A 25,505-nucleotide genomic window follows, 5' to 3' on the forward strand; every position below is an offset into this window, starting at 1 on the left:
TTATATTTTTAAAGTTATTAAATATTGGATCAATGCCATAAGAAAAATGATCAAATTTCTTATTAAATAAACAAAATTCATGTAAAAGCCAATGAACTCTACTTTTCCGTATTATTCCTTAAATTGATTTTCTATAGTTCTGACATCAGTTATATGAATCTCATGTATTATTTTCCAACCAGATATATAGGTAGGTGAGATCCAATGTAATATTACATTAATTATAACTGATTTGGAATAAAGATCTTAGCTAGGGAATGCTAGCCCATTACTGTTCCAAGCTCTAATGTGCCATTTATATGCAATCCTAGATTTTAAAGGGAACCATAAAACTTTAAGTAGCGTGGAATCTAATTTTTTAAATAAGTTTTTGGGAGGGGGTAGTATCAATGGCTGTATATAAAACAAAATGTTAGGTAAAATTATAATTTTAATTAAAGACAGCCTATCTTCCATTGTGAAGAACATTTTATTCCATCTTTTTATTTGTTCACTAATGGTGGTTATTAAATTATTGTAGTTTAGTTTAACAGGCTCTGTCCATGTACTCTTTATACTGACACTCAAATATTATAATACATCATTCTCCCAATTAAACAAGTTATTATCTCTTGGTTTTTTATCTTTTTGTTAATTAGTAATATTTTGGATTTATTATAATTAAATTTAAGCCCTAAAATTCTTTCATACTTGCTTAAGGTATTTATAACATCATGCAAAGAACCATCAGTATCACCCAATGATAACAACATATCATCAGCAAATAATTGTATCTTATGACAATAGTCCTTATTAACTTGAAAGTCTTTTATATTTTGCTTGTTTCTGATATATGTTGCAAAAGGTTCCATTGAACGAGCAAACAATAATGGTGACAAAGGACAACCGTGTCTAGTTCCCTTGAGGATTTCTAGTGGTGAGGATAGACATGATCTGATTTTCACATAAGCTTGTGCCCACTATAAATTTTCATTAATAAGTTGACAAAATCTGAGGAGAATTCAAAACCAATCAGAATTCTTTGTAGATAAGACCAACTAACAGAATTAAAAGCCTTTAATATGTCTAGACTGATAATAGTTTTTTTTTGTATTTGCATGCTATGTCTATTAATGATAGTACTTTAATAATGTTAGCTTGCACTTTTCTATGAAGAATGAACCCTGCCTGATCATTATGTATTAGATTAGGTAATATTTTCTTTATCTTATTAGCTAATACTGTCATGAAAATTTTATAATCCGTGTTTAGTAATGAAATTGGCCTATATGAATCACAAGATTTGGGGTCCTTACCTTGTTTTAAAATGGGGGAGATAATTGAATATTTCCATGATGGGGGTGTTATACGTTTTTGCTTAACCATAGTAAAGGCACTCATCATTTTCTTTATTATATATTCAAGAAAAATCTTATATAGTTCAGTAATTATTCCATCCAGTCCTGGAGCTTTATTATCTTTTACATTTTTTATTTGCTCTTTCACTTCTGTTAGTGTTATTTGTTTATTTAATATGTTATTTTGTTGCATTGACACTTTAGCAGTTATATTTTCTTGAATAAAAGTATTTATTAAATTATCTGTCTCCAAAAGTGGTGTGTTATTTATATTTTTATAGTAGTTTTTGAACACTTTTAATATGCCCATTAAGTTAGATGTACTCTTAACTGAACCATCACTTTTATATTTAATCTCATTAATAAGATATTGATTGCTTATTTTTTGCATGTTATTGCTATTTTATGTAGATATTTAGGATTTACAGCATAAGATTATAATTTAAATTTTCCCAGGTTTATGGCTACCTTATGATTCAGAACTTCTGAGTATTTTTGATTTAACTTAGTAATTTCATTATGTGCTACTTTGTTATTTGGTTTTGCATCCATTGTTATCTTGTCTATTTTTTTGTAAGTCTAAAAGTTCTTTGTCCCACTCTTTCCTTTTTTTAAGGTACCAACGAATAATTAAAATCCCAGCTGTATGGACAGCAGTGTTAAATGTATTCATAACCCTTTAGCACATAGATTTATAGTTAAGTACTAGACTAGCTGCCCTTGAAGATTCTACCATATATATAAACTTTAAAGGTGTCTCATAGTATAGTATCAGTCACTTCACCATTATCATTTGTTTCCATAAACATGTCTATTTCTTTCATTATCCATTCCCTAAAGTCTTTTAACTTAGTTATATAAGCAGGAATTCTCTGTAAAAATCTTAAATCATCTGTATGCATAGTTAATATAAACTTTATAGCATTATGGTCTAAAAGTGGACAAGTCATTATAGATACATCACTTATTTTAAGTATATATTATTTGATACAAAGACCTTATCAATGTTTGTTTGTGTACCAAATCAATATGAATAGTGAGTATAGAATAAGGAATAATGTTCTCTTAGACCATGTATATCTTTAAGGTTCATCTGGTTTGTAAAGTCATTTAACTTCTTGGCTTGAGATGTTAATTTTATTTTACCATTTTTAGAAGTATCATTGCCTGATAATAGGCAGTTAAAATCACCTGTTGCTATAATTTCCCTGTTTGCATTTAAAGTAATCAGGTCCAGATATTTATCAACATATTTAGTACTTAGTCCTGGTATCCAGTATGTATTAATCAAAGTATAATGCTTCCTATTGATTTTCAAAATAACCATGCTTAGCATCCCATCTTTATCTAAAATTGTATTTATAATTCTTGGCATAGTATAAGTATTTTTCCATAGAGTAAGAGAGCTGCTTCTCTTAGTCTTAAAACATGAATCAGCCAGAATGGTATTGCCATTAAATGAGTATTTTTGTAGGTCTTTTTTTAATTGATGGTTTTCCTGTAAAAAGATGATCTGGGCTTTATGCATTTTGATATATTTAAGCAAACCAGCTCTTTTGACATTATTGTTCAAACCATTAATATTTAATGATAAACATTTATAAGCCATTGACTAGAATGTGTATGTTGTTACACTGAAAGACCTTTCTTCCGTGTTAACTTGAAATCTACTGAAAACTTACTTATCATGGATGTATAACATGTATTAAGCACTACTTTCAAAAACCTAAAACTGTTTACAAACACATACATGAAACATAAAGTTTCTGGTTTAGTTAAAAACCTAACTAAACCATCCATCCACTACCTGTCCAACACCAAAAGACACAAATTATCCATCTCTGCTTAGTTATAAAAACAAAAAAAGAAAAGCATTATGAAATCAACTAAAGAAATCTGAGTCCATGAAATATGCATTAAAATGAGAGTGTCCAATATAACTGAAGCTATATGAATATGTCACATATAATAATAGCACCTCTGATAAGTAGATATGTCAGAAATACACATCAGGTCAAAGTATGTATAAACATTAGAAACTGAAGGTTAAGAAGATTGTCAATATTTCCAAGTCTTTTCAAGAAACATCAGATGTTTTAAACATTTTGTCAGTCATCTATCTAACATTTTTCATGTAAGGATCTGTTAAATATATATAACACTTATTACAAAAAAAAAGCCTCACAACCCTGTTTGGTTACTAAAGGTTTAGTTATGTAACATAAGTCTGATGCTAATTTGCATAATGAGTTTTCTAATGCAGCTGCTAGTTCATTTGATGTCATTTAGTGTCACTGAATCTGCAGAATGTATGCATCTATAAAAGAACATAGGTATTTTCAAGGGAGTTAAATACTTTTATCAGAACTAATTATTTACCATTTAAAGTATCTAAGTGAAGGATAACAGAATGTCAATAGAAAATAATTCTAAATACAGCCATTTAACAAGTTCAAAAGGTCAAATGATGTCATCACTGTTGTTTCCTCAAGCTGCAGCTTCATAAACTTCATAAAATGTATCTAAATAGGCTCATGCACAGCAGAGGTTGTCTCTAGTGAGGAAAAAAACATTTCCGATGGGAAATCAAATCTTGAAGCTTTTAGAGTTTACATAAAGCAAAAAAAAAAAAAAGAAACACTCAAGCTGTCTTGTCAGTGCATGTCATGAATCTCCACAATGAGAACAGTCACACAAACCACCAGTTTCCTCACAAAACATCAACATCATGAAAAAATGAACCCTTTCATATAAAAACAGTTATTTAGAAGTAACAACAGCTGCCTCAAATCAGAAATCATTTTATAACATTTCAGTCATTTACCCACCAATTAAGCAGACCAGAGGAAAGAACCATATATATATATATATATATATATATATATATATGGGTATACTGTATATATTCGAAAACTCACTTCTTCAAATATAAACAGTAGACCCACGGTTACGCGAAAGTGCACTTCAGCAAAAGTGCACATGCGTGAACATCGGTTTAATGAACCGATAAAGAACATAGTAACATTGTGCCCCCCACACCCCCCTACTTAAATATACCAACTCTGAGATCACACTACAGTGGAGAAACACGTAAATTCCCTTTCCCCACTGTAGTGTGCTTCGGCACCTGTGTTCCCTAATGGTTTATTAAACTGTTCTTCGCGGAAGTGCACTTTCGCTTAAGTGCACTGTCGCGTAACCAAGAATCCACTGTTCATTTTTGAACAAGTGGATTTTCTGTCTTTTTCAGTAGACCCATATATATATATATATATATATATATATATATATATATATATATATATATATATATATATATATATATATATATATATATATATATTATATTACATTTAGCCATCTATAAAACACCATTACTGTACTGTATTAATGTTTATATGTGTCTAGACAAAGAGTCTAAAATATCTAGTTAGAAACACTAATCAGAAACATATTGTTACCCCATCACTGACCCACTAGAAAAAATGCACTTTGGTATTAAGTCAAATTATACTATTACTAAAGAATTAGAAGACATATATAATTTGTATTTATTTAAAAGGAAATAGTATGTAAAGTACTTATAGTGGGGAAAAGAGATTGGAGTCTACATGTCCTCCCCGCGGTCAAGTGGCATTCAAAAGACATGCGTGAATGGGTGTACCTTCATTGAAGGCTGGGCATCGGGCTGGCACCTTGGCACTGGAAAAATCTACTGCCAATCATTAGTGGACTGGAGTTCTGCTGTGGCGACCCCTAACCGAGAAAAGCTGAAAGAAGAAGAAGAAAGAAGAAGAACAAATAACAAAAAGGAATAGGAAGAAAGAAGAGAGAGAGAGAGAAAGAGAGAGAATGTTATTTAAATACTTAGTATGATATGTAATTAGAAGTAGATATAGAAAGGAAAAGAGAAAGCTAATAATAAAGATGATTCACATTACCTTACAGTATAGAGATTTCCCAGAATCAAATATATTATGATTCATAAAACAAAGCATTTAAAATTAGAAGGAATTTATTCATTTGTCCTTTAGTTTCTTAGTTTTGTTTGCTCCTTCCTTCACAGATCATCCATTTTTTTGTTGCCTGTTTCTTCAAACACTGGGATGATCATTCCATTTCTTCTATGTCCGACAATATTTTCTTCTTTTGGATAAATTCTACTGCTTCTTGTAGGGAATCAAAGATATTCACTCCTTCTGGCAAAGTGCTTTTTATTCTTGCAGGAAAACGAATGTGAGCTTTAATATTGGCTTTTTTCAAAGGGCAGCCATGGTGGGGAGGCAGTTAGCATTGCCGCCTCACGGCAAGAGGTTCTCCAGTTTGATCCTCAGCTGGAGTGCCTTCTGTGTGGAGTCTGCATGTCCTCCCTGTGGTCGCATGGGTTTCTTCCGGGTGCTCCGGTTTCCTCCCACATCCCAAAGACATGCTGTAGGTGGATTGGACACTCTAAGTTGGCCCTAGGTGTGAGTATGTGCATGTGTGTCCCTTCTGTGGAAGGTTGTGGGCCAGGCTGAAAACTCAACACCGTAAAACTCCACTGCCAATCATGAGTGGAAAGGTGATCCACTGTGACGACCCCTAAAAGCTGAAAGAAGAAGAAGAATTTGCTTTTTTCAAGTACTTAATTAGAGGAACACACTCCTTTCTTCTGGATATGATGGTAGAGGTGTAGTCATTGTCAAAATGAATAACTTTTTCACCCATCTTGATAGGGGAATTAGTCCAAGCTGATTTCAGCACTAAGTCCTTGTCTTGTGAGGAAAGAAATCTAACTATAATAGACCTGAGGTTAGATAAACTCAGAGAAAAAGCTGGATTTGCCAGGGACCGATGAGACCTCTCAGTTCCAAAAGAGAGGAAGTCAGGCATGTTTGGTGCTGATGAAAACCACTTATTGAGGAACTGAATCATGTTAGCACCCTCTTCTTCCTCAGCAATTCCATATATTCTTATGTTATTCCTCCTTGATCTACTTTCAAGGTCTTCCAGTTTCTCAATCAGCCTGGTGTTTTGTTTTAGAAGAAATTCATTGTGATGTTAATTTTCTGTCACTCTAGTATCCAGGTCAGTTACTGTTTCCTCTAAGGCAAGAATCTGTTCAGATTTTTTTTACTATTCCATTTAGAAGTTCCCGTTGTTTACTGCATTCTTGTTTGATAATATCCATTTTATTTTCAAATGTGTCCATTTTAGTGACAGTTCTTGGATGTTTGTTATTATAGGATGTCGTTCTTTCTTCACTGCACTCTCCTGGTGTGGGTTCTTCACGTTGCTCATGTTTTTAGTGACAGTTCTTGGATGTTTGTTATTATAAGATGTAGTTCTTTCTTCACTGCACTCTCCTGGTGTGGGTTCTTCACGTTGCTCATGTTTTTAGTGACAGTTCTTGGATGTTTGTTATTATAAGATGTCGTTCTTTCTTCACTGCACTCTCCTGGTGTGGGTTCTTCACGTTGCTCATGCTTTAGTGACAGTTCTTGGATGTTTGTTATTATAAGATGTAGTTCTTTCTTCACTGCACTCTCCTGGTGTGGGTTCTTCACGTTGCTCATGTTTTAGTGACAGTTCTTGGATGTTTGTTATTATAGGATGTAGTTCTTTCTTCACTGCACTCTCCTGGTGTGGGTTCTTCACGTTGCTCATGTTTTTAGTGACAGTTCTTGGATGGTTGTTATTACAAGATGTAGTTCTTTCTTCACTGCACTCTCCTGGTGTGGGTTCTTCACGTTGCTCATGTTTTTAGTGACAGTTCTTGGATGTTTGTTATTATAAGATGTAGTTCTTTCTTCACTGCACTCTCCTGGTGTGGGTTCTTCACGTTGCTCATGTTTTTAGTGACAGTTCTTGGATGGTTGTTATTACAAGATGTAGTTCTTTCTTCACTGCACTCTCCTGGTGTGGGTTCTTCACGTTGCTCATGTTTTAGTGACAGTTCTTGGATGTTTGTTATTATAAGATGTAGTTCTTTCTTCACTGCACTCTCCTGGTGTGGGTTCTTCACGTTGCTCATGTTTTAGTGACAGTTCTTGGATGTTTGTTATTATAGGATGTAGTTCTTTCTTCACTGCACTCTCCTGGTGTGGGTTCTTCACGTTGCTCATGTTTTAGTGACAGTTCTTGGATGTTTGTTATTATAAGATGTAGTTCTTTCTTCACTGCACTCTCCTGGTGTGGGTTCTTCACGTTGCTCATGTTTTAGTGACAGTTCTTGGATGGTTGTTATTATAGGATGTCGTTCTTTCTTCACTGCACTCTCCAGGTGTGGGTTCTTCACGTTGCTCATGTTTTAGTGACAGTTCTTGGATGTTTGTTATTATAAGATGTAGTTCTTTCTTCACTGCACTCTCCTGGTGTGGGTTCTTCACGTTGCTCATGTTTTTAGTGACAGTTCTTGGATGTTTGTTATTATAAGATGTAGTTCTTTCTTCACTGCACTCTCCTGGTGTGGGTTCTTCACGTTGCTCATGTTTTTAGTGACAGTTCTTGGATGGTTGTTATTATAGGATGTCGTTCTTTCTTCACTGCACTCTCCTGGTGTGGGTTCTTCACGTTGCTCATGTTTTTAGTGACAGTTCTTGGATGGTTGTTATAATAAGATGTAGTTCTTTCTTCACTGCACTCTCCTGGTGTGGGTTCTTCACGTTGCTCATGTTTTTAGTGACAGTTCTTGGATGTTTGTTATTATAGGATGTAGTTCTTTCTTCACTGCACTCTCCTGGTGTGGGTTCTTCACGTTGCTCATGTTTTTAGTGACAGTTCTTGGATGTTTGTTATTATAAGATGTAGTTCTTTCTTCACTGCACTCTCCTGGTGTGGGTTCTTCACGTTGCTCATGTTTTAGTGACAGTTCTTGGATGTTTGTTATTATAAGATGTAGTTCTTTCTTCACTGCACTCTCCTGGTGTGGGTTCTTCACGTTGCTCATGTTTTTAGTGACAGTTCTTGGATGTTTGTTATTATAGGATGTAGATCTTTCTTCACTGCACTCTCCTGGTGTGGGTTCTTCACGTTGCTCATGTTTTTAGTGACAGTTCTTGGATGTTTGTTATTATAAGATGTCGTTCTTTCTTCACTGCACTCTCCTGGTGTGGGTTCTTCACGTTGCTCATGTTTTTAGTGACAGTTCTTGGATGGTTGTTATTATAAGATGTCGTTCTTTCTTCACTGCACTCTCCTGGTGTGGGTTCTTCACGTTGCTCATGTTTTTAGTGACAGTTCTTGGATGTTTGTTATTATAGGATGTCGTTCTTTCTTCACTGCACTCTCCTGGGGTGGGTTCTTCACGTTGCTCATGTTTTTAGTGACAGTTCTTGGATGGTTGTTATAATAAGATGTAGTTCTTTCTTCACTGCACTCTCCTGGTGTGGGTTCTTCACGTTGCTCATGTTTTTAGTGACAGTTCTAGGATGTTTGTTATTATAAGATGTAGTTCTTTCTTCACTGCACTCTCCTGGTGTGGGTTCTTCACGTTGCTCATGTTTTAGTGACAGTTCTTGGATGTTTGTTATTATAAGATGTAGTTCTTTCTTCACTGCACTCTCCTGCTGTGGGTTCTTCACGTTGCTCATGTTTTTAGTGACAGTTCTTGGATGGTTGTTATAATAAGATGTAGTTCTTTCTTCACTGCACTCTCCTGGTGTGGGTTCTTCACGTTGCTCATGTTTTTAGTGACAGTTCTTGGATGTTTGTTATTATAAGATGTAGTTCTTTCTTCACTGCACTCTCCTGGTGTGGGTTCTTCACGTTGCTCATGTTTTTAGTGACAGTTCTTGGATGTTTGTTATTATAGGATGTAGTTCTTTCTTCACTGCACTCTCCTGGTGTGGGTTCTTCACGTTGCTCATGTTTTTAGTGACAGTTCTTGGATGTTTGTTATTATAAGATATAGTTCTTTCTTCACTGCACTCTCCTGGTGTGGGTTCTTCACGTTGCTCATGTTTTTAGTGACAGTTCTTGGATGTTTGTTATTATAAGATGTAGTTCTTTCTTCACTGCACTCTCCTGGTGTGGGTTCTTCACGTTGCTCATGTTTTAGTGACAGTTCTTGGATGTTTGTTATTATAAGATGTAGTTCTTTCTTCACTGCACTCTCCTGGTGTGGGTTCTTCACGTTGCTCATGTTTTTAGTGACAGTTCTTGGATGTTTGTTATTATAGGATGTAGATCTTTCTTCACTGCACTCTCCTGGTGTGGGTTCTTCACGTTGCTCATGTTTTTAGTGACAGTTCTTGGATGTTTGTTATTATAAGATGTAGTTCTTTCTTCACTGCACTCTCCTGGTGTGGGTTCTTCGAGTTGCTCATGTTTTAGTGACAGTTCTTGGATGTTTGTTATTATAAGATGTAGTTCTTTCTTCACTGCACTCTCCTGGTGTGGGTTCTTCACGTTGCTCATGTTTTTAGTGACAGTTCTTGGATGTTTGTTATTATAAGATGTGGTTATTTCTTCACTGCACTCTCCTGGTGTGGGTTCTTCACGTTGCTCATGTTTTTAGTGACAGTTCTTGGATGTTTGTTATTATAAGATGTCGTTCTTTCTTCACTGCACTCTCCTGGTGTGGGTTCTTCACGTTGCTCATGTTTTTAGTGACAGTTCTTGGATGTTTGTTATAATAAGATGTAGTTCTTTCTTCACTGCACTCTCCTGGTGTGGGTTCTTCACGTTGCTCATGTTTTAGTGACAGTTCTTGGATGTTTGTTATTATAAGATGTAGTTCTTTCTTCACTGCACTCTCCTGGTGTGGGTTCTTCACGTTGCTCATGTTTTTAGTGACAGTTCTTGGATGGTTGTTATTGTAAGATGTAGATCTTTCTTCACTGCACTCTCCTGGTGTGGGTTCTTCACGTTGCTCATGTTTTAGTGACAGTTCTTGGATGTTTGTTATTATAGGATGTAGTTCTTTCTTCACTGCACTCTCCTGGTGTGGGTTCTTCACGTTGCTCATGTTTTTAGTGACAGTTCTTGGATGGTTGTTATTATAAGATGTAGTTCTTTCTTCACTGCACTCTCCTGGTGTGGGTTCTTCACGTTGCTCATGTTTTTAGTGACAGTTCTTGGATGTTTGTTATAAGATGTAGTTCTTTCTTCACTGCACTCTCCTGGTGTGGGTTCTTCGAATTGCTCATGTTTTAGTGACAGTTCTTGGATGTTTGTTATTATAAGATGTAGTTCTTTCTTCACTGCACTCTCCTGGTGTGGGTTCTTCGAGTTGCTCATGTTTTTAGTGACAGTTCTTGGATGTTTGTTATTATAGGATGTAGATCTTTCTTCACTGCACTCTCCTGGTGTGGGATCTTCAAGTTGCTCATGTTTTTAGTGACAGTTCTTGGATGTTTGTTATTATAGGATGTAGATCTTTCTTCACTGCACTCTCCTGGTGTGGGATCTTCAAGTTGCTCATGTTGAGATCTCAAGTAGAAAACATCTTGACAGGAATAATTAAAAAAAATTCTCTTGTCTATGTATTAATTTTTAGAAAATAATAGAGTCTATGTTAATCTATCTTTTAGTATGCTTTTAATTAGATTTTTCTAAAAACAAAAGTATATTTCCTGTCAGGATATTAAAATCTAAGCAGAGCTATGGATTTCTGCTGCTATCAGACTGGCATCTTGGCCACATCCCCCGTAGGAACAATTTATATTCACATGTGATGGGAGCATAGATTGTACAGAACCACAGAAAGCATTTTGGCAGAGGGGAGGAGTAGGTGAATGGAGTGCTGGGATCACTGATGTTGTTCCTACTCATGTGGTATTTCTGCTTACCTAGCATAGAGATGTGAAACTAGGCAAGACAAGTATGGTTAAACATGTATAATAAGATGGAAAAAATGACAGTTTTCTTTGTTTAGATTAAAATTGGAGTCATGACTAAAAAGAAGAAGACAAATTGCATGATATATTAGTTTTAAGGAGGGTAAACAGGGAAGCTGCTAAATGACAGAAAGACAGTAGGATAAGATATGAAGGCAGGAGTTTTTTTAAGGGACTGGTTAAGGAAAATACTAAAATGAGAAATCTAGAAATAAAGTATTAGAAAAGTGATGTGGGATTGTGAAAGAAGTCAATGATGGGTCAGATTAATAAATGAAGAAGCATGAGGAGAAAATAGTAGTTAGTGGATTGAAAAAGCTAATGTAGGACTAGACATAGACAGAACGTGGAAATAAATTACTGCATGCAATGAAATTAATTACTATTGTAAAGGGTAACATATGAAGACACCTTTGATGGAGAGGTTTGCACTCCACAGGGTAGACTAGGAAAACAGGAAATCTTATGACACCTTAAATTTATTGTATTAATTAATATTTGCAGGGGGTTGGGAAGTGAAAGTGAGGCAGGAGTGCAGAAGTGTAAAACATAGGATGGGATAATACAAAAACCTCAAGGGCTTAATGGTAATAATGAAGTGGGAGAGAATAAATGGATATCACCCCCAACAAGGAGAAAGATTATTATGGAAGTAGGAAAAAGTAAGGAAGAACTTCAAATCACTATTTATATATGTGAAATATGCTATAGTGAATGTAAAAGTCATATGAGTCTTTAAAAACGTTCCTTGTATTCTGGGGAGTGTTATTTGATTAATAGCAATATTACATAAAAGCATCAAGTTTCAAAGTATACAACACTGTTAATATGTGTAAAGTATCTGTATCACTCGAGCATGATTTTCTATATTCACATTTTTATTTATGTACTGTTATGAAAAATGCCTAGGGAAAGCTTGTGCAGTTGGTTCTACAAATGTCCCTTTGCTAACTCCAACATTTACTTTATTCATATTTTCTATGACCAAAGTCTTATTCAGTTATAAGCTTAAAACAAGTCCTAAGCTTACGTTTCATAGTGACAGTCTGAGAATGTAAATGTGACCACTTATGCCTTAATGTATTTTCCTTCAAAACTGTGTAAACTATTTTCACATATGTCTATTCTTAGCTCTTAAACCAAGCTGACTTCCATCCAAATGGTTTTGCTAATTCAGTACTCCTGATTTTGTCTATTTGGAAAAGCAATTCACCTGAGTACTCACTAGAAAAATCTTAGTTATGCAAACAATTTACTGGGACACATGTAAATGCTGAAGAGCTCAGGTCTTTCAGTATCTTACTGGTGCAAGTTTTCCTTTATAAGAATTTTAACCCATTATATGAAATTAAAATCTTCTTATGTTTTACGCAAAGTAGTGTGCAGCACAAACTTAATATTTTCACACAGTTTATTTTATGACACTCTGCTAAGTTTATGAATTTCTAATTTCCATGTGTCTTACTATATATTATGACTTAAATCAGGCACTAATAGTGACAACAATAATCAAATTTTTATTTTATGCTGCCATTATATTCCTTTATAAACAAGCGACGACTCTTAATATCAACCAGATGTTGTCCATCCATAATTAATATGTATTGTTTCACAAATGTTATTTAACCAATGACCTTGCACCAGTGTTATCTTCCATTTGTCTTTACTCAGCTTAACAGTGCAGTAACTAACCTTATCCTGTGTGTGTGTGTGTGTGTGTGTGTGTGTGTGTTTGAGATTTGTGTGACTATTTCTCAAAGTTTGCTCTGCATTTCTATAATAGTGTTGCCTTGCATATTTCTCAGCCTCTCATTCATTAGGCACTGTCAAATGTTTGTGTATTGTTAAACTGTCCACTGATTCCCCACTACTAAAACCATTCTTCTCCCTTGTCATTATTAATAGTCCTTTCTTCTAGTTATTTCTCTGATACACCATGCTCTATTCCTTGGTGAAAGGTTAGTCTACACATTGCTGGTATAAATTGTTATTAAAATCCAAAGACATCTCATATCCCAAAAGTCCACAAGAATCACAGATGTGACACGTATAGAACTAATGTCACACCATAAACCACATGTTCATAACCATGTATTTAAATATAACAAAATGTCCTTGTGTTGTCTCATAAACATCTTCAGGTAAATGCATTGCCTTCCATATAGCATTTTAATTTAACAGAAGTTTCCTGTCATTCATTCAAAATGCCAGAGTTGAGAGAAAATATTTATAATCAGAACTTGACAGTTTTCGGCATTTCTTTTTTTTATTATTTACTTCAGTCCAGCACTGACATAGCACAATGTTTTCTTTACATGTGCTTTTTTATTTCTTTATTTGCCGTGTTTTATTTCTCATTCACAGACCTTTTCCTGCTGTGCTCCGACTACCCAGCAGAACCAGCTCCTAGAAGTCAACTCAAAGGCACTCACGACTTTTTCAGAATTCATAATGTTCTACATGTTATAGTTTGTGTATGTCCTATTCACATATTTATAATACAAGATTTATCCTTAGCTGGAGTGACTTGGCTAAGAAGGTGAAGGCTGAGTGACCAAACAGAGACAACTAAGGGTAAACCTGCATTAGTCACACACACACACACACACACACACACACACACACACACACACACACACACACACACACACTTCTACATTAGAGTTTCCATTTCAAGCAGGTGCAGAATAATATCACAGAATAAAGACTTTCTGAAAAAATACAGCTTCATTCACTGGCTGCAATCAAGTGACAGAAAGTAATGGTGCAGTATTTTCCAAAACTATTTATTTATTTCATTATGAATTTTTCTTACAGACACATGCCTGTGTGCACACTCATATTCAAACACACACACGCGCCCGCGCACACACATACACACACACACACACACACACACACACACACACACACACACACACACACACACACACATACTGATGTAGAGGATCATCAATTCACCAACCACATATCTTTATAATTTGGGAGAAAATTGAAGCCCCAAATAAAAACCACTGCAGATAAAGGGAGGGCACACAGAATCTTCTTAGAACTAAACTAACAAGCCAGGTGCTGTGAGGAAGTACGTGTGTGTGTGTGTGTGTGTGTGTGTGTGTGTGTGTGTGTGTGTGTGTGTGTGTGTGTGTGTGTCTTTCTGTCACTTTATCACAGACAATAAATGAAGCTGCGTTTTTCCAGAAAGTCTTTATTCTGTGACAGTATTCTGCTCCAGATTGAAATGGAAACTCTAAAAAAAGTATTGCATCTTTATTTTCATTTTTCACACAGTTTGTGCTACTAGTTTAAATTAGTCAAAATCTGTCAGAAAAAAAGACTTATCCAGGGAAGGGTTAGCCTATTTGAGGAAGGTGTTGAAAATGGAAACACTCAGTAATTTCATGGATCCCTCTTCTGCCTGCAGAAGTCCTTTCCACTACACCAAGAAGGGAAGTTTTCTTCCTTCCTTTGGTAAGATCAAAAATAGTGGGAGCTCTGAATACACAAGATATAACTGCTAGGGCAGTGAATAAGTGTCAGTAGATTACACAGACTGATAATTTTATTTTCAAGTAATAATTCCCTGGTTTTGTAATCCAGCACTGTGCCATGTATAACCGCCATAATAATTTTTGCACTTGTTTATTTCTTGTCAGGGACTCAGCTCAAACAGTCCTTCTCCTTTCAAGTTACTTAGGCCTTCAGCATTCAGTACACTCACCTTTTGAGTCTCAGCATACTCATGAGTAAGTGCGGGTAAGTGTCATTCCTTCAGGCAGGCATAGATCTGGTCTCATCCATGAGCAATAAGGGGCGTTTTTGAGCTCTACAGACTTTATAGATCCAGCAATACAGTGAAGTATGTAAGGGTTTACTCCTAGCCCTGAAGGTATGCCAACAATGCTGGGGAGGGGGGTGTTTTATCAAATGCCTTAGTCAGGTCAAGATACACAATATGCACTATTATATCTTTGTCCCTTGCCTTGGTGGCCCTTTCAAGGAAGTCTACCAGGTTAAGTAGGCATGACCTTCCTTTAAAAAAGCCAAATTGGGATGGGTCCAGTGTCTGTAGGTTGCCAGTGTCCTTGTTTATGATTTCCATGATAATTTGTTCCATGGCTTTGCATATTTGTTAGACTGATGGGGCTGTAGTTCCCTGGGTCAGTTGATGGTCTATCCTTGTGGAGGGGAATGACTGTTGCAGTCCTCCATTCACTTGGAACATAGTCTGTTTTAACGCTGTAGTTGAAAAGTGCATCAGGTGGTCCTGATAGATCATGTTTTAGACTGTTCAGGAGGCAACCGGGGATGGTGTCAGGACCCATGGAGGCAGTGTTCTTGATTTAGTGAGTGCTATCAACACCTGGTCACTGCTGATAGATGGTGGATGTATGTTGGAGTGAATTTTACCTAGTGGAGCTGGGGAGGGGAATGGCAGCAAATTATGAACTGACTTTATCAGACAGTAGATTTGTTATGTCACCCTGACTGGTGTATGCTGTACTGCTTACCACCAGTTCAGCACACTGTTATGTGTTATCTCTAAGGTTCCAGACATAGCTGAATAAAGCCTTCTGATTGTTCTTAGCCTGCGAGGCTATCATGACCTCATAGTTGGCCTTGTTGGACTTAATTAGCCCTCTTAGTTTCCTGTGTAATTGTTTAAGAGAGCATTTGTCATTAAGGGAGTTGTTTTTCCTGATTTTGACCTGGAGTTTTCTTCTTTTATTATATACCTGTTTGGGTGAGGATTCCACCAGTGAGATTTGATTTTAGTGCTTGTTTTGGGATTATTTCTGTTAGGTCTGCACCCTTTATCCAGCATTTCACCTCCATTCACACACTTTGACATGATTGAACTGTCCTTTATAGATAAGGACACAGTTAATAATCTAAACTAGTACCATAGTTTTGACTCCTGTGTTTTGTACTTTAGAAGTATGACAAAGGCTGGAACAGAGTAGACTGAATAATAACCTGTCACTCTCCAATTACCATAGCAGCATAGATTTCAGCTCCCCTCCCCAGAACATACTATTGCTGCAGAGTGACCTAGTGAACAACAGTCATTCTGTTACTGCTCAAATCCCTGTAGACACACACATGAGCACAGGCACACACAAACCCTCTCAGACATGAGAGACAGTATGCCTATAAGGGGTACCACATATCAGCATTCTTTGTATTATGACATTTGACAGGTTTTTCGCAACAACAGCATATGGAAAAATATATAGAGCAACAGAATTCTAATGAACTAAAAACAATATATAAGATGGCATTTCTACTTAATCTGTCTGAGAGGCAGTTATATTAGACAGCTCTATCTGCCATGTAGTTAGCCTTACCCCGGAGTTGTTTTCTCCATGTAATGAGACATCTGTGTAGTTTGATGCCCTAAAATCTTTCTATATTTTGGGTTTAATAATTTCTTTATTTTTCTTCCCACAGATCATCAAGATCCCACCATCTTTTTATCTGAATTGTGTTTTATGTTGTTTCAAGAGGGAATTAGTCTCAATCTGTATTACACAGTCTTTCTGTAGTTTCTACAGTTAGTCTCCACAGTTTTATATCCTAAGAATGTATCAGTAAAGTTCAATAAGGTGTACTTATGAATTGAAATGAAACTGTTTTCCAAAAAGAGTTAGATGTTTGGGAAATGTTTATGTGAATTGCGGGGACCAGTTGCATTGCAGCACTGTATTAACATATTCTCACTTTTATTTAGTGAAATATTATTGGTATCAATATAAATGCAGAGAATTACAGGCAGTATAGAATAAAGACAGCCTAGGAAATGGTACACAGACACGACAGTATGAAAACTTTGATTGACAAAAAACTCTTTGCAATTTACCTCCATAAAATTGAAATGTTACACCAATGCCTTTAATGAGAAGATCCCTTCCAGCTTAAATCAGAGTAGTTCAGCGAAAAGTAGAAAGTGTAATGTTTTAAGAGACTGTTTAAGAAGTCAGTGACTTAGATCATTGTCATTATAACTGACTACTAAACAAACTACCTGAGTTCAGTATGAAGGCTATGCCATATGGGAGAAAGATAACCTGAAGAACATATTCTCATTAATATGGCATTCACCATAAAGACATCCTGGAGGTATAATGAACTGAAAAAATATCCTAAACACATATAAAAAGGCCTTAGTTCAGGACTTAAAACAAGAATTAATGAAAAACATGATATTCAGATCTTATTAATACCATGGGATCCTGATTTGGTACAAAACATGCTTTATTTTTTAGCTTATGGGGTATTTTTTTAATCTGTCATTTTTCTGCACAGGACATTCCTCAGCCCACCGTCACTGCAGCATTTAAAGCTTGCCATTAAACTGAGACACTTGGATTTTGCTCTGAAACTGTAATGAAATTACAGATGTCTCAAAGAAACAGTATGGTTGTACATGGTTGCTCAGCCTGTAATCTCTGAGCATAACATCATAAATCTTCCATTTCTACAGGACAGCCACTTGAGAGCAGAGTCAAAATCAGATTGATAAGCTCTGCTGTGTTCCTCTGAGACCTCTGAGACATAACTGCAGAAAAATCTTGTAAGCAGCATTTAGCATGTGCAGGTCCATCTCACAGGTGTTTGAATAGACATAAAGGCCATTACAGCATATACCATATAAAATAACACTAAATCATTGCTGTTTTATTTCAAGTTTGTTAGTTTGGGAGAATAAGCCAGTAATTATATAGGCTTTCTTGCTACAGGCAGTAATGCAACATGAAAGGGCAGAACCATTAATGTAATATGGATAAAACAACAGTTAAGATGCAGCAAATTATCAAATTAGCAACAACTAAAAATAGAAATTTACTAAAAACTCATGACAAGTGAAAGGGCATATGAAAGCTTTAAGTGCTAAAGAAACAAATAGGGTTCTGAGATGCACAAACATTTCCTAGAATTAGTGTTACTAAAGCAATTGTGACCTCAGGTTAAAAATAAGTAGACCTCCAAGTAGACCTCCACATTTGTCTCAGTTGCTACTGTAATTGACAGGTTGCTATCTGATCTGATTCAAAGGTGTGAGTTTGTCAGGGACAGGAATGCATGAGATGTGTTCAGTTTACTCAGCATGATGTATGTCCACTCTTGCTTCTGTCCTTAAGGGTACTTGGCTTTGTGACTGCAGTTGATTATACATCAGAGTACTGATTAATGCTAGACAGTTTCCAAAACACAATCCTTGCAGACTGCACAATAAGCATGTTAACCTTTCTGAGACAGAGAAAAACTGCATAAGATTACTGTGTGGTATGTTTATTCATTATTGATTTGTTTGTATGTTAATGTATGAATTACTTATGTATAGATTTTACTTATGTATGCTAAGCTCATATGGCATATGCCAGTTAAGACATTGGATGCAATCCAAAACAGATCATCAGTAGAAAAATAAGAGGCTGAAGTTACAGACAGATAATTCACACACCATTGTCCAGTCTGTTCCTGGATTGCCTCAGTCATGGAATATGAACAGGATGATACACCATTACTAAAAGGTGGGTTAATGTATTCCATAGGACAAACTTCTTTTAGCTGCGTACATAATATTGAAGAATCTTGGGGAGAGCTCGCTGGAAAGAGACAGACTAGCAATGACATTTACAGCTCAGCCTTGTAGCATTTGCTTTCTGCATTAATGTAGCATTTGACAAACATAACTGAAGAGATGAAAAATATGTCCTCTGTGAGAAAAATCAATTATGCATAAGTCTGCTGATCCTTGTATTTGTCAGAACAGTCACCATAAAATCACTTGAAAGTGTTGCTTGCTTCTGCTGAGTTACACTTCAAAAACATCCATTCATTTCATGTTTCCACATTTTACTTTACAAGTTTATTTTGCAAGTGGACATATCAAAGAAGTGAACAAGCACCAAAGATGTGCGAGTCCTGACAAAATGGATTAAAGCTGCAACAAAAACAAAGAATAACTTTGTCAGAATGGAAATGTAGTTAGATATACATGTACTATGTTGCTTATAAATTACATACTTTTCAAACTGCCTGATAAATTGGTTAGCAAGGTGATGACATTAGCTTAAATCTGCATAAACAACAGATGGCAAGTTTCTTGTATCACAGTGTGAAACTTACTGGCCCTGTTAAAGAGAAGAACATACAAAAACCTGAAGACATTTCTTGCGTGATTATTGAAGTAAATCCTAGTGATATTTTGCAGTCAAAGAATGAATGTGTACGTATGCTAGTTGGATAGAGAAAAGGCTAGATTCAATAAACTCTACATGGCTAACCATGACATGCACAAAGTAGCCTGCTAATTTGTATTCAGTAAGCGGCTCTGCATGGTGTGTGGAGCTGCACAAAAGTACAGTTGTGTACACTTACCATAAATGTAGATGTTCGAGTGTATTCACTGTAGTAGTCATTACATTTGAGTTATCTGCTTGCAGGTAGCCCTCAGTCGGCCTGATTATCAAAGTCTTGGGTCCTGCGTCGGTTGCTGTCTCATCTTCCATGATGTCAGGTAGTCAGGGTATAAAGCATGTAGCCAATGCCATTTTATCAGTTTTTCTTGCCCCAGTTGTCAGCTGCCCCCATAATGGGAAGCAATTATATACAAGATTATACCTCCAACAAAAAGCAAATACACCAGAAAGCTTTAAGCATAGTAAACAATAATAGAGGTATAGACAATATAAGTCAGGGGGCTGGAGGGAGGGTAACCAGGACTGCAACAGTGAATACACTCAAACATCTACATTTATGATAAGTGTACACAACTGTACTATGTTCTTCGTGTTTCACTGTTACAGTCATTATATTTGGGTAGATTCCCAAAGCTAAGGTTTGGTGGAGGAATTTAAATAGAATTAGGATCAGCTATAAGGCCCTGCAAGACTGCAGAGGCAAAACCAGCTCTGGATTTAGAGAAAATTGGCAAATGATAATGCTTGGAGAAAGTATGTACAGAACTCCAGGTAGCAGCTTCTAGGATGTCCCTTGTAGGTACGCCCCTGAGAAAAGCTGTAGAGGTAGATGCAGCCCTGGTTGAATGGGGTCTGATGCCCTGTGGGATAGGTTTTCCATGGTGCTTATAGCAGAAATGAATGCAGTGGCCTATCCATTTTGAAATGGTTTGCTTTGAAATAGCTTTCCCCTCTGTCCCTGCAGCAAATGCCACCAGAAGCTGTTCAGATTTCCTTTGAGGTTTAGTCCTGTCCAAGTAGAATCTAAGTTGTCTGTGCACATCTAAGGAGTGCAGTATCTGTTCTCCTTTGTTCTGTGGGTTCATAGGTTCATAGGTTGGTACTAGGCTATCGGCTCTAGGGCCTATACAAGCCTAGCCATAACAATTCCCTGGCTATTTCTTCCCACACTATTTACTTCCCTGGACCCCTGTCTAGCAAGGTGACTGACATGATCCCCAGGGTGAATTTCCTTTCTCCCATCCAATCATCAAGGTTACTTTTGAAGAGAGCCAAAGAGTTGCTCTGATTGACATGTATGGGCAGTTTATTCCAGAGTCTGGGGAGTCTCTAGGTCAGGAATCTATCCCACCAGCATGTTTTGTTTATTGTGATGACAAGATTTAGATCCCTGGAGCATGTGGCTCTGATGGATTGGGATTTCTTTAAGTGTAGCATGTCCAACAGCTCTAAGTTTGACAAGGCCTTGTATGTTAAGCAGAGATCACCTCGGAGTAGATGATATGCGACAGAGTATAGCTGGAGTTTTTTAAGGTGGTCAGCATAAGTCATCTGCTTTAGGCCTGTGATTCTTTTAGTGAGGCATTTCTGCAGCCTTTCCAGTTGTTGCAGATGTCTTGAGAGGTACATACCAAATGGGGCGTTGTATTCTATAATGGGTCTAATGAGGGATGAGTACAGTGGGACAATGACCTCCTTTTTTCTGGATGAAAAGCCCTTAGTGATGAGGTGTGCCACATAGAAGGATTTCCAGACTGTTGTGGGGATGTGGTTATTGAAGGTGACCACTGTCCACCTGTGTCCCTAAGTCTCTGATCACACTTTTGGTGTTTAGTGTACTACCACCTATGTGATAATTCATGGGTACATGTTTTTTCCCATAGGGGATAACTATACATTTCTTGGCATTGAGCTTAAGCCCATTGCTCTGGCACCAAGCACCTGTTTCTGTAAGGCCCTTTTGTAGAGTATCCACATCATTTGGGGATTCAATAATGGCTCCCAGTTTGCAGTCATCTGCAAACTTTGTTAGCCAGAGTCCCTTAGTGTTGGCCTGTACTTCAGAGAAGTAGATACCGAACAAGAGAGGTCCCAGGACTGAACCCTGAAGTACTCCACTTGTCACTTGTCTGGAGCTGGATTTGGAGTCATCTACTTTTACAGTGTGGGTTCTGTCAGTAAGCCAGTTGGCAACCCATCGAGTGACATAGGGATTAATGCCCAGCTCAGTAAGTTTATCTATGATTCCAGAGTGGGGGATGGTGTTAAAGGGCTTGGTGGGGTCCAGATAGGCTGTGTGGACTGCCTTACCCTTGTCCACGGCTCTGAAGACTGATTCGAAGAAGTCAATAAGGTTCAGGAGACAAGGTTTGCCCTTCACAAACCCAAACTGGGTGGGGTCCAGTGTTTAAAGGTTGCCAATGTCTTTGTTTATAAGTTCCATGATAATACGTTCCATGGCCTTGCAGATAAGGCTCGTCAGACTGATGAGGCAGTAGTTCCTGGGATCCAAGGTGGATCCCCCCTTGTGGAGTGGGATAACTGTAGCTGTGCACCACACATCTAGGAAAAAAGGTAGGCAAACGAATGGACTGATTAAGAGTCATACTGGATACCATCTTGGGCATGAAGAAGGGATTGGTTCTGAGGGACACCCTGTCCGCATGAAAGATGATGAAAGGCACCACTGCCATAAGGGCCTGTAATTCAGATACCCATCTTGCAGAAGTGATTGCTAAAAGGAAAGTTGTTTTCCAGGAAAGGAATTTTAAATCTGCAGTAGCAGCTGGCTCGAAAGGAGGAAGAGTGAGTTTCTCCAAGGCAAAATTAAGGTCCCAGGCTGGAGTTGGTGCTCTCCTGGGTGGCCTTAAATTTTGGCCCCTCTGAGGAACTGCTTGAACAGTGGGCGAGAAAAGAGGGGAGGCAGTGTGTTATAATGAGCTGAAATGGCTGAGGCATGGATTTTGATGGAGGAAAAGAACAAGCCCTTATGAAGCATCTCTGTCAAATATTGTAGGATCTGAGGCAAATTGAGCACTGCTGCACTCATCCCTTGAGATTGGTTCCAGGTACAAAATCTTTTCCATTTTGCAGCATAAGATTTTCTAGTACTAGGCCTCCTAGCCTCCAAAATGATATCCATCACTGATTTGCTGAGGGGTGGTAAAGGAGAGATTAGGTAATTAGCCAGGCTGCTAGGTTCAGGGTTTGCAGCTGAGGGTGCAGAATCTGGTTCCCTTGCTGAGACAACAGAGAAGGAGTCTGAGGCAGGTGCCAAGGGGCCAAGCGTGACATACTGCACATGAGGGGGTACCAGTGTTATCGTAGCCAGTCTGGTGCAATTAAGATCGTCCTTGGCTTGTCCTGTTTGATCTTTAGTAGTACTGTGGAGAGCAGAGGCAGAGAAGGAAAGGTATAAACTGATAGGTTTTTCCAGCTGAAGGATAGAGCATCCACTTTCCAAGCTAGTTTGTGGGAAATCCTTGTGCAAAATTTGTCCAATTAATGGTTCTGGGGGGAGGCAAACAGATCTATATCTGGGCTCCCCCATTTTCTTGTCAACATGTTGAAAATCCTTGGTTCCAGTTTCCACTCGTGTGGGTCCATAAGGTTTCTGCTTAGTCCATCTGCCAGTGTGTTTAGTTTTCCTGGCAGGAATTGAGCTTGTAGATTCACTTGGTAGCTCAAGGCTGTGTTCCACAATGCCATGGCTAGTCTGCAGAGGGGGTAAGAATAGGTACCCCCATGCTTGTTTAAGTACCACATGACCGTGGTTTTGTCTGTCTTTACTATTAGTTGTCCTGGAAAAATGTGGTCCTTGAAGGATGTCAGAGCATTCTGTATAGCTAACATTTCCTTTTGATTTATGTGTAGGTGCATTTGACTTGGGTTCCATTTGCCCTGAATGCACTTCCCTGCCAGGTGAGCCCCCCCATGCATAGTCTGATGCATCTGTTGTCAAGGTTTGGGCGGCAGGGGGTAGTGTGAATGGTAGTCCTTTGTTTTGGTGGCAGGCCTCTGCCCACCAAAGGAACTCTAGGCGTAGGCAAGGTATGATAGGAATCATTGCTTCTAGATCCTGTGAATGTTGACACCATAGGCTTTTGAGATGCCATTGCAGTTTCCTCATATGCAGTCTTGCATATGGAATTAGAAGAATGCAGGAGGCCATGAACCCCAAGACTTGCAGTATTCGCCTTGCAGTTAACTGGGCTTTTGTGGCAACTTGTTTGAAGTAGGTTGTCAAAAGAATCTGCTTCTCTGGCATGAGGAAAGCCATCTGGGAAGTTGTATTCATAGGTTCATAGGTTCATACTTGGCTATCTGCCCTAGGGCATTTATAAGCCTAACCAGAGTGTGTGTGGCTTTCACCACCCCTTAGGATGAGAATACTATACCCATTAGTTTGCTGTGCCTCTGTCCAGCAGTGATACAGAGATGATTCCCGGGGTAAACCTACGATCTCCCATCCACTCGTCAAGATCAGAGTCAGTGAGGGGCTCTGCCTCACATGGACTGGGATTCTGTTCCATAGTGTAGGGAGTCTCTGGGTGATGAATCTGTCCCTCCAGCACATCCTATTTATATCTGTGTTGAGGTTTAAGTCTCTTGCTCTTGTGGCTCTGGTGGATTTGGATTTTTTGAGGTGGAGCATGTCCATTAATTCCGGGTTGGACATGGCCTTGTATGTCAGGCACAGATCACCTCTGAGCAGACTGAATAGAGCTGGAGTTTCTTCAGTCGGGCATCATGACATATGTTTGAGCCCTTTATCCTTTTGGTGAGGAACTTTTGGGGTCTTTCCAACTGCTGCAGGTGTCGGGTAAGGTACATTCTGAATGGGGCGTTGTACTCAATCATTGGTCTGATAAGTGAAGAGTACAGCGGTACAATGACCTCTCCTGATCTGGATGTGAATCCCTTCATGATCAGGTGGGCAATGTAGAAGGTCTTCCTAACCACTTTGGCAATGTGAGTGCCAAAAGAGAGGTTACTGTCAACTTGGGTCCCCAGGTCCCTGATAACTTCTTCCGTGTTTAATGGATTACCACCTATGTGGTAATTAGGGGTTACCTTGTTTTTCCCAAAGGGTATGACTATACATTTTTTTCGCATTTAGCTTAAGGCCATGGCTCTGGCACCAGTTATCCATTTCTATGAGACCTTTCTGGAGGATGTCTGTGTCTGCTGGAGTGTCAATTATGGTGCCCAGTTTGCAGTCATCTGCAAATTTTGTCAGCCACAATCCCCCTATGTTTGCCTGCACTTCAGAAAAATAAATGCCGAACAAGAGGGGCCCAGGACTGAGCCCTGTGGGACACCGCTTAGAGTCTGACATGGCACCAGCAACTCTAACCCTGTGTGTTCTGTCCTTGAGCCAGTTTGCAACCCATCTTGTGACATATGGGTTTACATCTAAGCTGGTGAGCTTTTCTATGATGCCCGAGTGGGGTATTGTGGCTAGGTCAAGGTAGGCTGTGTGAACTGCCTTACCCTCATCGATGGCCTTAGTGACTGTTTGAAAAAGTCGACCAAGTTCAAGAGGCAGGATCTGCCCTTGACAAAGCCAAATTGGGTAGGATCCAGTGTCTGTAGGTCCCCAATGTCTTTATTTATGAGTTCCATTATGATCCTCTCCATAGCTTTGCAGACAAGACTCGTCAAGCTTGGGCGGTAATTAGAAGCACTGCCTTTGTGGAGTGGGACCACAGTTGCCGCCATTCTTTGGGTACATATCCTGTAGTAAGGCTAAGATTAAACAGCAGCCTTATGTGTGGGTTTAGTTCCTCATTGAGTTCGTAGCACACAGCCGGGGACACCGTCCGGTCCCATTGATGCTGTGTTTTTGCTTTAGAGAGCAGCTCTCACCTGGGCATCTGAGATGTTTGGGAGGCTAGACTCTGGTGGGATAGATATTTCTCCTTTGGGGGAGGAGGAAGAAATTTGCACTGAACCTGTCTGCCAGTATGTTGGCAATGTCTGTGGGTTCAGTGATTTTTTTATCATTTTGGACTAATTCTGAGCATATCTGGGAGTTTCCACCCAGGTTTCTAACATAGCTAAAGAAGGCTTTATGATTGTCTTTTGTGTCATTAGCAATTTTTCTCTCAAAGTTGGCCTTGGATGATTTTATGAGTGATCGTAGT

Source organism: Protopterus annectens, chromosome 3.part1 (assembly GCF_019279795.1).
Source record: "Protopterus annectens isolate FY-2018-M chromosome 3.part1, PAN1.0, whole genome shotgun sequence".
Taxonomy (NCBI): domain Eukaryota; kingdom Metazoa; phylum Chordata; order Ceratodontiformes; family Protopteridae; genus Protopterus; species Protopterus annectens.